Source organism: Arachis hypogaea, chromosome 14, assembly GCF_003086295.3.
Source record: "Arachis hypogaea cultivar Tifrunner chromosome 14, arahy.Tifrunner.gnm2.J5K5, whole genome shotgun sequence".
Taxonomy (NCBI): Eukaryota; Viridiplantae; Streptophyta; class Magnoliopsida; order Fabales; family Fabaceae; genus Arachis; species Arachis hypogaea.
In genome coordinates, this window is record NC_092049.1 from 44486739 (window position 1) to 44500598 (window position 13860).

The 13860-nt window shown below is 38.3% G+C and overlaps 1 pseudogene; it reads right to left on the reverse strand.

Annotated features, from left to right (window-relative positions):
- Positions 1 to 12417: 12417 nt before the first annotated feature.
- On the reverse strand, positions 12418 to 12519 carry LOC112745188 (small nucleolar RNA R71; annotated as a pseudogene).
- Positions 12520 to 13860: the final 1341 nt, after the last annotated feature.

Consider the following 13860-nt stretch of genomic DNA (forward strand, 5'->3'; position numbering starts at 1 on the left):
GCAAGTGACACCAAACTTATGATATGACTCAAGACTCAAACAAGAAACACAAAAATATTTTTGATTTTTATGATTTTCTAAATTTTTTTTTTATTTTTGTTTTATATTTTTCGAAAAATTCTTTTGAAAAAGAAAATAAGGATTCCAAAATTTTCAATATGAATTCCAGGAATCTTATGCTCTAAAGCTCCAATCAAAGGGTCAGGCATGGCTTAATAGCCATCCAAGCTTTAGTATGTAATTCAGACATGACACGCCTGACATTCCTTACATTCAACAGCCAATTGGCTAAGAAAGATAAAGAAGCTCTTCTCTTGGGTATAAGGATTGAGACATGGCTTTACAGCCAGCCAGGCTTCAATCATGCTTCATGAAACACTAGAATTCATTCTTAAAAATTCTGAAGCCATAGAATAATTTATTTTTGAAAACAAATTTTTTTTTTCGAAAATTTATTTGAAGAAAAATGAAAACAAAGAAAAAAATTTTTTGAAAAAGTTTTTGAAAAATTTTTTGAAAATAAAATAAAGAGAAAATTACCTAATCTGAGCAACAAGATGAACCGTCAGTTGTCCAAACACGAACAATCCCCGGCAACGGCGCCAAAAACTTGGTGCACGAAATTGTGATCACATTAATGTAGTACTCTTTGTTATTGTATGGAATCATTATTATGGCTCTTTACTATGTGTGGACACAACTCCGTTCAACTAACCAGCAAGTGTACTGGGTCGTCCAAGTAATAAACCTTACGCGAGTAAGGGTCGATCCCACAGAGATTGTTGGCTTGAAGCAAGCTATGGTCACCTTGTAAATCTCAGTCAGGCGGATTTAAACATGATACTTTATTAGATTAAAATAAACAATAAAAGGGATAGAGGTACTTATGTAAATCATTAGTAAGAATTTCAGATGAGGGAATGGAGATGCTTTTCGTTCCTCTGAACCTCTGCTTTCCTGCTATCTTCATCCAATCAGTCTTACTCCTTTCCATGGCTGGCTGTATGTGATACATCACCACTGTCAATGGCTACTTTCGGTCATCTCTCGGGAAAATGATCCAATGCCCTGTCACGGCACGGCTAATCGTCTGGAGGCATCACCCTTGTCAATGGCTTCATCTTATCCTCTCAGTGAATAATATGCTCACGCACCCTGTCACGGCACGGCTATTCATCTGTCGGTTCTCGATCATGCTGGAATAGGATTTACTATCCTTTTGCGTCTGTCACTAACGCCCTGCAATCGCGAGTTAGGAGCTCGTCACAGTCATTCAATCATTGAATCCTACTCGGAATACCACAGACAAGGTTTAGACTTTCCGGATTCTCTTGAATGCCGCCATCATTCTAGCTTACGCCACGAAGATTCTGGTTAGGAGATCTAAGAGATACTCATTCTAGCTTATTTCATGTAGAACGGAAGTGTTTGTCAGGCACGCGTTCATAAGAGAGAAGGATGATGAGCGTCACACATAATCATCACCTTCATCATGTTCTTGGGTGCGAATAGATATCTTGGATGAGAAATAAGAAGAATTGAATAGAAAACAGTAGTACTTTGCATTAATCTTTGAGGAACAGCAGAGCTCCACACCTTAGTCTATGGAGTGTAGAAACTCTACCGTTAAAAATACATAAGTGAAGGTCCAGGCATGGCCGAGATGGCCAGCCCCCAAAACGTGATCACAGAATCAAAATACAATCCAGGATGCCTAATACAATAGTAAGAGGTCCTATTTATAATAAACTAGCTACTAGGGTTTACATGAGTAAGTATTTGATGTATAAATCCACTTCCGGGGCCCACTTGGTGTGTGTTTGGGCTGAGCTTAAGTGTTGCACGTGCAGAGGCCATTTGTGGAGTTGAACGCCAGTTTTTGTGCCAGTTTGGGCGTTCAACTCTGGTTTTGGATCCTTTTCTGGCGCTGGACGCCAGATTTGGGTAGAAAGCTGGCGTTGAACGCCAGTTTATGTCGTCTATTCTTGGCCAAAGTATAGACTATTATATATTTCTGGAAAGCCCTGGATGTCTACTTTCCAACGCAATTGAAAGCGCGCCATTGCGAGTTCTGTAGCTCCAGAAAATCCACTTTGAGTGCAGGGAGGTCAGAATCCAACAGCATCAGCAGTCCTTTTTCAACCTCTGAATCTGATTTCTGCTCAAGTCCCTCAATTTCAGCCAGAAAATACCTGAAATCACAGAAAAACACACAAACTCATAGTAAAGTCCAAAAATGTGAATTTAACATAAAATCTATTAAAAACATCCCTAAAAGTAACTAAATCCTACTAAAAACATACTAAAAACAATGCCAAAAAGCGTATAAATTATCCGCTCATCAGAGTTCTCTTCAGCTCTGGATTCCCATGGAGGTTCAGCGTCTCCTAGATCTTCAACCAACCCTTCTTCTTGTACAATGACAGCTTCTTCTACTTGTTCGAGTACGAATTCCTGCTCTGTCTTGTCCACTGGAGTTTCTAATATCTCCTTCATGCTACGCTCTTCATTAGATTGTCCACATGGGGCTGTGGTTGGTCCTTGAATGTTCGCGCGTCTAGAAACTAATTGAATTACTGCTTGCTCTAGTTGTCGAATAGTTGCTTGAAGTTTATTTACTGTTGCCTTGAGGCGAACCTCTGATTCTCGGGGTGATGGATTTGGACATGAGACATAGGGAAGTGGTGGTGCTTCGGAGTAATTGGGTTGGAACTGGGGTAGGAAACGATCATACGGTGGCGAATGGTGAAGAGAAGCTTGTGAGTGGGGCGGTTTGAGGTTATGTTGAGAGGTTGGTCTATGGGCACGGGGTGGGTCTTGTTGGTAGTTACAAGGTTGTCCACCATATCTATCAGCTGGGTATGCATTGTAGAATGGTCGTTGTCCATGATATCTTGGAGGGTGTTGTTGCCTAAAGGGTTGATTAGATCCTCTTGGATCCATCCATCCTTGATTGGTCTGACCTTGATGCATATTCCTGCTGTAACTTCTATTTCCTTCAACAAAGTTAGAACCAAACTCAAAGCGAGAGGAGTGAGAGTTTATAGTAGCAAATAAAAATAAAAAGGAAAAACAAAAATAAATGAACAAGCAAAAGAAAAATATTTACAATAACCAATAATAAGGCACACGTTAGCAGCTCCCCGGCAACGGCACTATTATAAAAGAGTGGAAGATTGATGGTTTAGAAGTTATGGTAAATACTCGTTGCAAGTATAGTTACTAAACCAAGCAATCAACCTTTCTTACAAACGTTTTGGTTGTCACAAGTAACAAACCCCTTAAAAATCGATAACCGAAGTATTTAAACCTCGGGTCGTCTTCTCAAGGAACTGCAGGGAAGTATGTTCTTATTATTGGTTATGGAGATTGTAAATTGGGGTTTCAAGAATGAGGAACAAGTAACTTAATGGCGAGTAAATTAAATGGCAATTAAAATAAATAAATATCTGTAAAGCAAACTTTTGGCAAGGTATGAGAAATTGGAAGTCCAGGCTTAGCTATTCTTATCAACAACAATGAAAGTCGAATCTTAATTCCACTTAGTCAACCTTTACTAAAGCAAAGGAAAGTCAAGGGACAAATTAGCTTGATCTTCGAATCCTATTTATTTCCTAAGAAAAGGTTGGGATTATTGAAGTTCAATTCAATTAGCAAAGATAACAGTTATCAATTATGTTGAGATAAGATAACTCCTGAGTTACTGCTTTCTTAACCAAAACCAAAAGAGGAAAGAGTAAATTTGCTGGAATAAAAATGCCTTCAGATGTAAAGCAACAATAACATAAATTAAAGAAACCAATCATGAATTGAAATGCCTCAAATAACATTAATAAGTGAAATTGTAATCTAACATGAAGAGTTCATAAACTAAATTGGAAGAATAAATAAAAATAAAGAACCTGGGATTGAGAGTTACTCCTAGAACTAAGAGAAGTCCTAAATCCTAATCCTAAGAGAGAGAGGAGAGAACCTCTCTCAAAACTAGATCTAAAACATGGAAAGTAACTAAAGTGGTGAGCTCTCCTCTGAATGGATGCATCCCTTCACGTCATAACCTCTGGTCTATGCCTTCTGGACTTGGATTTGGGCCAAAAAGGGCTTCAGAATTCGCTATGAGCGTTTTCTGCAATTTCTGGTGCATGGCCTCTGTCACGCGTCCACGTGGGTCACGCGGTCGCGTCATTCGGAGCTTTTCCTTGCCACGCGGTCGCGTCAGTCATGTCGTCCATGCGATCGCATGGATGCCAGTTTCTTCAAGGACTCCGTTTTGTGCTTTCCTTCCATTTTTGTATGTTTCCTTTCCATCCTTTGAGTCATTCCTGCCTTAGAAGATCTGAAACTACTCAACACACTAATCACGGCATTGAATGGAAATAAAGGTAATTAAAATAATTAATTTAAAAGCATAGGAAACATGTTTTTCACATACATCACATAATAAGGAAGGGAAAGTAAAACCATGCAATTAACATGAACAAGTGGGTGAAGGATTGAATAAATCACTCAAACTAAGCATAAAATACATCATAAAATATGGGTTTATCAAGCCCCTTCCTCCTCATCTCAAGTATGCATTTCTTGGAGGGAAAGAAACCCTTCCAGTAATCATCAATTCCTCTTTAGGCATGGAAGATGAAACAAAGCTGATTGAAGTACTGAAAAATCACAAGACAGCTTTAGGGTGGACAATTGATGACATCAAGGGCATAAGCCCTGAAATTTGTATGCACAAAATCTTGCTAGAAGAAGACTCAAAACCAGTGGTACAACATCAAAGAAGGCTTAACCCAACCATGAAGGAAGTGGTTCAAAAGGAGGTAATGAAGCTGTGGAATGCTGGAATTATATACCCAATCTCTGACAGCCCTTGGGTGAGCCCAGTGCAAGTGGTACCAAAGAAAGGTGGAATGGAAGTCATCTTTAATGAGAAGAATGAACTCATCCCCAAAAGGATAGTGATAGGGTGGAGAATGTGCATTGACTATAGAAGACTAAATGATGCAACAAGGAAGGATCACTTCCCTCTCCTTCATTGATTAGATGCTGGAAAGGTTGGCTAGTCATGCCTACTATTGCTTCTTAGATGGGTACTTGATAAACCCCAATTTTGTCGTTTATATTGTTTAGAATTCAGGGGATTTTGTCAATATTTCTCACACTTATTCACAAGAATTGCATGGTTTTGTGTTTCCTTCCTAATATTGCTCCATGATGAAAAACATGCTTATTTTTCCTTAGAATTGCTATATTTTGATCCTCTTTTATTGTCATTCAATGCCGTGATATGTTTGTCAGAAATTATAGGGCAAGGATGGCCTAGAAGAGAGAAAGAAAGCATGGACAAAAGGAAGGAACATGAAGACTTGGATTTTGGGAACTTCACAATGGACGCGCACGCGCACTTCACGCGCGCACGTGCATGAGGATAGCTGGAAGTGGTACGCAAGGATGGACGCATCCGCGCGGATCAGAGAAATCCCACCGACGCGCATGCGCACATGGCGTGCACGCCTGAATCACAAAAGCAATCGGCGCGCACACACGCATGCCTCGCACGCGCGGAAGGCTGCACGTGACCTCATTAAAGGAAATCATGCCTGGGAATTTCTGAGGCTCATCAGGCCCAAATTCAAGCTATTTCTGCATAGAAAAAGACCCAAGGATGCTAGGGGGAAAGGGGGGATCAATCATTTTACACATAGACATAATTTTTAGCTAGTTTTGGTCCTTTGTTCTTCTAGAGAGAGAAATCCTTGTTCCTCTCTAGATCTAGCTTTAATTTGATCTTCCCTTGTTGAATTCTGAATTGGATCTTGTTAATTACTAGTTTTAATTGTTTAATTTGAATTCTCTAGTATAATTTTGTTTAGATCTTGTGTTAGTTTTATGTTTCTTTGTTGTTTGTCATTTTATACCCATTTCATGAATTTTGTAGATCTTGATTTGTTATTGTTGCATTGATGATTTCCATGATTAATTGTGTTGTTTGAGTGATTGTATGTTGATAATTGTTAGTGGGTACTTGTTAGTTCCAATTTAATTGCAATTTAATTAGATCTTTTATTAATGCTTACCATGTGTCTGATGAAATGTTTCCTTTGATTATGGAGTAGTTCTCTTTACTCTTGGCCTAGGCTAAGGGAATTGGGCAAGCTTGAGTCATTGGGTCTAATGAATTTGATGATTTGGGGACCTTTAGTGGTTAATTTGATAGCCATTGACACTAGCCTACTACCAAGTTAATTGGTAGTTAGGTTGGACCTTATGGGTTGATGTTGACCAAACCATTTAACATACTTCAAGTATAGAAGTAGACTTAATGAGTTTGGTTCCTCATAATTGTCAAGATATGGTTATTAGATAAGGATAGTAATCTCAATTCCCATGCCTAGCCAAGAGTTGCTTTTATCATTCATATTTGAAAATCCAAAAATCTTGATTGCTTTATCTTAGTTGTAGTTACTTGTTTAGTTTAGAATAGAATTACTTTGGATGTTATTTTATGAGTTTGGAATTATTTACATTTTTCTCTAATTGTTTGCATTAGTTTCTTGAATTCCAAGATTACTTGCTTGTTAAGATTCCTAGTTTAATTTCTTGCTCATGACTTGCAACCCTGGATTTCTAACCAATGTTGAAGCACATGTTTGCCCATTCCTTATGAGACGACCCAAGGTTTGAATACTTCGGTTACTTTTATTGGGGTTGAACTTGTGACAACCAATTTTCCTTCTAAATTTGATACCCGAGGATTGTTGTTGGAAAGAGCTATACTTGCAACAGGATTTTATTGAGAAATTCTATACCAACATAGTCCACGGGTCACATCAAATTTTTGGCGCCATTGCCGGAGAATGGTTGCAACATATGCCTTGATATTGGTTATGTGAATATGTGAATATTGTAGATAGTTTACTTTCTTTTAATACATAGCTACAGTTTAGATTTCTTTTGTATGTGTGCTATGACTCCCAAGTTTGATGACTCGGTCTCAACCGAATTCTAGCTTAGCCGAGTTTGACCCTGAGATTGAAAGAACATTGTTACATACTCGGCAAGCTAGACAGCGGTTGGATTATATGGCTAATACTTCGGCCTCTCTTGAGGAACATACCGAATCACTAGACGGCACCGAGAGTGACTTGGAGTCCGCTACTTCCTATTCTTCTGTTGGCACTACTAATACATCTTTACATCCTACAGGTGAGCCATACATGGCGGAGCCACGACGGATCACTTTGCATGAGCAAGGAGCTCCGGACATCATGCTTCAACCTTTGCAAGCAAAGTATCATAGGTGCCGGGTCAAAACCCCATCCGACATCTAAGAGATTTTCAAGTTGCTTGTTCTACGGCGCGAAGGCATAGAGCCGATGAGTTGGCTATTATGGTTTTTGCCTTCCCTTTTTCTCTTGAAGGGCAAGCAAAGATGTGGTTTTATTCACAACCGGATGATATTGTGACCAATTGGGATTTCTTGAGAAGAGAGTTTCTAGATAAATTCTTCCCACCGGAGAAGACCGACTACATCCAGAAGGAGATTTCGGGTATAATGAAAAAGGACCAAGAGAGTTTGTATGAGTATTGGACTCGGTTCAAGAGGCTATTGGAATCTTGTCCACATCATGGATTGAACACTCACTTGCTCATTAGTTACTTCACTGGAGGTCTTTGTGCGGAAGATAGAAGATTGCTCACCGCTTCTAGTGGTGGTTCTCTTTCAATAAACAAGACGGAGGGAGAAGCTTGGAAGTTGATAAATGATGTTGCCGAGGCTACACAACATGTAAGGGTGAGAAGTAATCCTCTCAAGTATGTGGCAGAACCGTCACCTTCCGAAGCAAGCTTAACCAAGGTGCTTGGGGACATGACCACTATCCTCACGCAAATACAAAAAGATCAAAAGGAATACTACTACATCCAAGCCATCCAAGCTCCACCTCAAGTTGTTCAACATAAAGGCCCTCCTAGAATTTGTGGTTTGTGCTCTAGCACCACACATTATACCGATCAATGCCATCAAATTCAAGAGGAGCATGCCCTTGTCATGGCCAATGTGAATTATAACAATCGTCCGCCCTACCCATCTCAAGGCCAAAACAACTACTCTCATGGTAGTAATCAAAATCAAAGGCGGAGGGATAATGCACAAGGGAGCAATCAAAACCAAAGATGGAATAACTCTTCTTCTCATTACAACAACAACCAATCTTCATCTCAATACCATCACAATAACAACAACCACCAAGCCAACCAAAATCACCACAACCAAAACCAAAATAACTACACCAAATACCAAGCACCACACCATAGATAAAAATCCAACCAATCCTCTTCATCTTCCACTAATCAAGTTGATGAGCTTAGAGCCACTGTGGATAAACAGGATGAGGGCTATAAAGCTCAATTCGAGGCCATGAGTGCTCAATTGGCCGATAGCACTGACATGATTTCGAAAACGTCCATGTCCTCCTCCAACAACACCAACCAACCCTCAAGCTCTCCTAGCCTTCCTTCCCAATCCCAACCGAACCCAAAGGGCGGTCTCAGCACCATCACTTTATGGTCAGGGACTACATTGGAAGAGATACCTCCTAGGGTCATGGAAGACATTCATAAGGAAGAAGTGGTTGTTGAAGCTCCACATGAAGAAGAGGAGGTAGACAAAAGGCATGATGAAGAAGGAGTAAGCCTTAAGGAACCTGATGAGCGGATAATTTATACACTTTTTGGCATTGTTTTTATATAGTTTTCAGTATAATTTAGTTAGTTTTTAGTATATTTTTATTAGTTTTTAAATAAAAATCACATTTCTGAACTTTACTATGAGTTTGTGTGTTTTTCTATGATTTCAGATATTTTCTGGCTGAAATTGAGGGACTTGAGCAAAAATCAGATTCAGAGGTTAAAGAAGGACTGCAGATGCTGTTGGATTCTGACCTCCCTACACTTAAAGTGGTTTTTCTGGAGCTACAAAACTCCAAATGGCATGCTCTCAATTGCGTTGGAAAGTAGACATCTAGGGCTTTCCAGCAATATATAATAGTTCATACTTTGATTAAGGATAGATGACGTAAATTGGCGTTGAACTCCAGTTCCATGCTGCATTCTGGAGTCAAACGCCAGAAATAGGTTACAAAGTGGAGTTAAATGCCAGAAACAGGTTACAAACTGGCATTCAACTCCAAGAGAAGCCTCTACACGTGTAAAGCTCAATGCTCAGCCCAAGCACACACCAAGTGGGCCCCAGAAGTGGATTTCTGCATCATTTACTCGGTTCTGTAAACCCTAGTAACTAGTTTAGTATAAATAGAACTTATTGTATTTAGAGATCTTGGATTAGTTTTTATGCTATCTTAGACTTTCATGGGGGCTGGCCATTCGGCCATGCCTGGACCATTATCACTTATGTATTTTCAAACGGTAGAGTTTCTACACACCATAGAATAAGGTGTGGAGCTCTGCTGTTCCTCATGAATTAATACAAAGTACTACTGTTTTTCTATTCAATTCAAGCTTATTCCTTCTCTAAGATACCCATTCGCACCCAAGAACATGATGAATGTGATGATTATACGACGCTCATCATCATTCTCACTTATGAATGCGTGCCTGACAAACACTTCCGTTCTATATGCAAACAAGCTAGAATGAGTATCTCTTAGATATCTAATACAGGGGACTGAGTCCGAGATATTAGGATCTTCGTGGTATAAGTTAGAACCCATGGATGGCCATTCTTGAGATCCAGAAAGTCTAAACCTTGTCTGTGGTATTCCGAGTAGGATCTGGGAAGGGATGGCTGTGACGGGCTTCAAACTCGCGAGTGCTGGGTGTAGTGACAGACGCAAAAGGATAGTAAATCCTATTCCAGTATGTTCGAGAACCGATAGATGATTAGCCATGCAGTGACAACGCATTGGACCATTTTCACAGAGAGGATAGGATGTAGCCATTGACAACGGTGATGCCCTACATAAAGCTTGCCATGGAAAGGAGTAGGAATGGTTGGATGAAGACAGCAAGAAAGCAGAGGTTCAGAGGAACGAAAGCATCTCTACACGCTTATCTGAAACTCTCACCAATGAATTACATAAGTATCTCTATCATATTTTAATTATCTTTTAGTATATTATAATCTCTTAATACATTTGAATCCGCCTGACTGAGATTTACAAGGTGACCATAGCTTGCTTCAAGCCGACAATCTCCGTGGGATCGACCCTTTCTCACGTAAGGTTTATTACTTGGACGACCCAGTGCACTTGCTGGTCAATTGTGCGAAGTTGTGACAAAGAATTAAGATTATGAACGTGCGTATAAAGTTTTCAGCGCCGTTACCAAGGAATGGAACCGTCACGATTTCTGCGCACCAAGTTTTTGGTGCCGTTGCCGGGGATTGTTCGAGTTTGGACAACTGACGGTTCATCTTATTGCTCAGATTAGGTAATTTTATTTTAATTTTAAGCTTTTTATTTCCTATTTTCGAAAAAAAAAAATTTTTTTTCTTCTTTTTCGTTTTTCCCAATTAAATTTCGAAAAAACTCAAAAAAAAAGTTTAATAAAATAATAAAACCAAAAATATTTTGTGTTTCTTGTTTGAGTCTAGAGTCAACTTTTAAGTTTGGTGTCAATTGCATCTTTTTAATTTTCTAAAAATTATTTTCGAAAATTTTATGCATTGCATTCTTCATGATCTTCAAGTTGTTCTTGGCCAGTCTTCTTGTTTGATCTTCATATTTTGTTGTTTTGTGTCTTTTCTTGTTTTTCATATGCATTTTCAATTTGTTAATGTCTAAAGAATAAAAATTTTTAAGTTTGGTGTCTTGCATGTTTTCTTTTCTTGAAAATTTTTCAAAAATAAGTTCTTGGTGTTCATCTTGACATTCAAAGTGTTCTTGGTGTTCATCTTGACATTCATAGTGTTCTTGCATGCATCACATGTTTTGATCCAAAATTTTCATGCATTGAGTCTTTGGGTTGTTTTTCTCTTCCTTTATTAAAATTCAAAAATAAAAAAAATATCTTTCCCTTTTTCACACATAAATTTTCGAAAATTTGAGTTGACTTTTTCAAAACCTTTTAAAATTTAGTTGTTTCTTATGAGTCAAATCAAATTTTCAATTTAAAAATCATATCTTTTTCAAATCTTTTTCAAAAATCAAATCTTTGTCATTTTTCTTTCATAATTTTCGAAAATTCCAAAATAATTTTCAAAACTCTTTTTCTTATTTTGTTTCATAATTTCAAATCTTTACTAACAATTAATGTGATTGATTCAAAAAAATACTAAGTTTGTTACTTGCCTAGTAAGAAAGGTTCAATCTTTAAACTCTAGAATCATATCTTTTTAGTTTCTTGTTAGTCAAGTAATCAACTTTAATTTTCAAAATCAAATCTTTTTAAATTTCTTTTTCAAATCTTTTTCAAATTAAGTTTCAATCACATCTTTATCAAAATCAATTTCAAAATCTTTTCTACCTTCTTTTCTAACTTCTTACCTTTTTAAAATTGATTTTCAAATTTTTTTATCAATCCTATCTAATTTTCGAAAATCCCTTCCCCTATTTTTTTCAAATTTCTTTTTTATTAACTAATTGTTTTAATTTTTAATTTAATTTGATTTCAATTTTAATTTTCAAAATTTATCTTTAAATTTTATTTTTAATTTAATTAATTTTCGAAATTCCCTCTCTCTCATCTCCTTCTAATTATTTATTTATTTACTAACACTTCTCTTCATCTCAAAATTGGAACCCTCTCTTCCTCTTGGTGTTCGAATTTCTCTTCTTCTATTCTTCTATTCTTATACTCGCATACAGGAATCTCTATACTATGACATAGAGGATTCCATATTTTCTTTTGTGTTCTCTTCTTTTTCATATGAGTAGGAACAAGGATAAGAGCATTTTTGTTGAAGCTGATCCTGAACCTGAAAGGACTCTGAAGAGGAAGCTAAGGGAAGCTAAAGCACAACTCTCTGGAGAAAATCTGACAGAAATTTTTGAAAAAGAAGACAACATGGCCGAAAACAATAACAATGCAAGGAAGATGCTTGGTGACTTTACTGCACCAAATTCCAATTTACATGGAAGAAGCATCTCAATTCCTGCCACTGGAGCAAACAACTTTGAGCTTAAACCTTAATTAGTTTCTCTGATGCAACAGAACTGCAAATTTCATGGACTTCCATCCAAAGATCCTTTTTAATTCTTAACTGAATTCTTGCAGATCTGTGATACTGTTAAGACCAATGGGGTTGATCCCGAGGTCTACAGGCTTATGCTTTTCCCGTTTGCTCTAAGAGACAGAGCTAGAGTATGGTTGGACTCTCAACCTAAAGATAGCCTGAACTCTTGGGATAAGCTGGTCACGGATTTCTTAGCCAAGTTCTTTCATCCTCAAAAGCTTAGCAAGCTTAGAGTGGAAACCTTCAGGCAAAAGGAAGGTGAATCCCTCTATGAAGCTTGGGAGAGATACAAGGAACTAACCAAAAAGTGTCCTTTTGACATGCTTTCAGAATGAACCATCCTGGATATATTCTATGATGGTCTGTCTGAGTTATCAAAGATGTCACTAGACTATTCTGCAGGTGGATCCATCCACCTAAAGAAAACGCCTGCAGAAGCTCAAGAACTCATTGACATGGTTCAAATAACCAGTTTATGTACACTTCTGAGAGGAATCCTATAAGTAATGGGACGCCTTGGTGCACGAAATTGTGATCTCCAGGCTCAAAACAATCCCCAGCAACGTGAGCAATAACTTGGTGCACGTTATTAATCTTAATTCATAATCTGTCACAACTTTGATACAACTAACCAGCAAGTGCACTGGGTCGTCCAAGTAATAAACCTTACGTGAGTAAGGGTCGATCCCACGGAGATTGTTGGTATGAAGCAAGCTATGGTCATCTTGTAAATCTCAGTCAGGCGGATATTAGATGGATATGGAGTTTTCGAATATTAATAATAATTAAATAAAAAGTAAAGATAGAGATACTTATGTAATTCATTGGTGAGAATTTCAGATAAGCGTATAGAGATGCGTTCGTCCCTCTGAACTTCTGCTTTCCTGCTGTCTTCATCCAATCAGTCTTACTCATTTCCATGGATGGCTTTATGCAAGGGCATCACCGTTGTCAATGGCTACATCCCCTCCTCTTGTGAAAAAGGTCCAAATGCTCTGTCACGGCACGGCTAATCATCTGAGGTTCCCGATCATGCTGGAATAGGATTTACTATCCTTTTGCGTCTGTCACTACGCCAAGCACTCGCGAGTTTGAAGCTCGTCACAGTCATTCAATCATTGAATCCTACTCGGAATACCACAGACAAGGTTTAGACTTTCCGGATTCTCTTCAATGCCGCCATCATTCTAGCTTACACCACGAAGATTCTGATTAAGAGATCTACGAGACACTCATTCAATCGAAGGTAGAACGGAAGTGGTTGTCAGGCACGCGTTCATGGGGAATGATGATGATTGTCACGTTCATCACATTCAGGTTGAAGTGCGAATGAATATCTTAGAAACGGAATAAGTTAAATTGAATAGAAAAACAGTAGTACTTTGCATTAATCTTTGAGGAACAGCAGAGCTCCACACCTTAATCTATGGAGTGCAGAAACTCTACCGTTGAAAATACATAAGTGAAAGGTCCAGGCATGGCCAAATGGCCAGCCCCCAAAAGGTGATCACTATGATCCTAAGGATGAACTATATAATCATATGATGTCTAATACAATAGTGAAAGGTCCTATTTATACTAGACTAGCTACTAGGGTTTACAAAAGTAAGTAATTGATGCATAAATCCACTTCCGGGGCCCACTTGGTATGTGATTGGGCTGAGCTT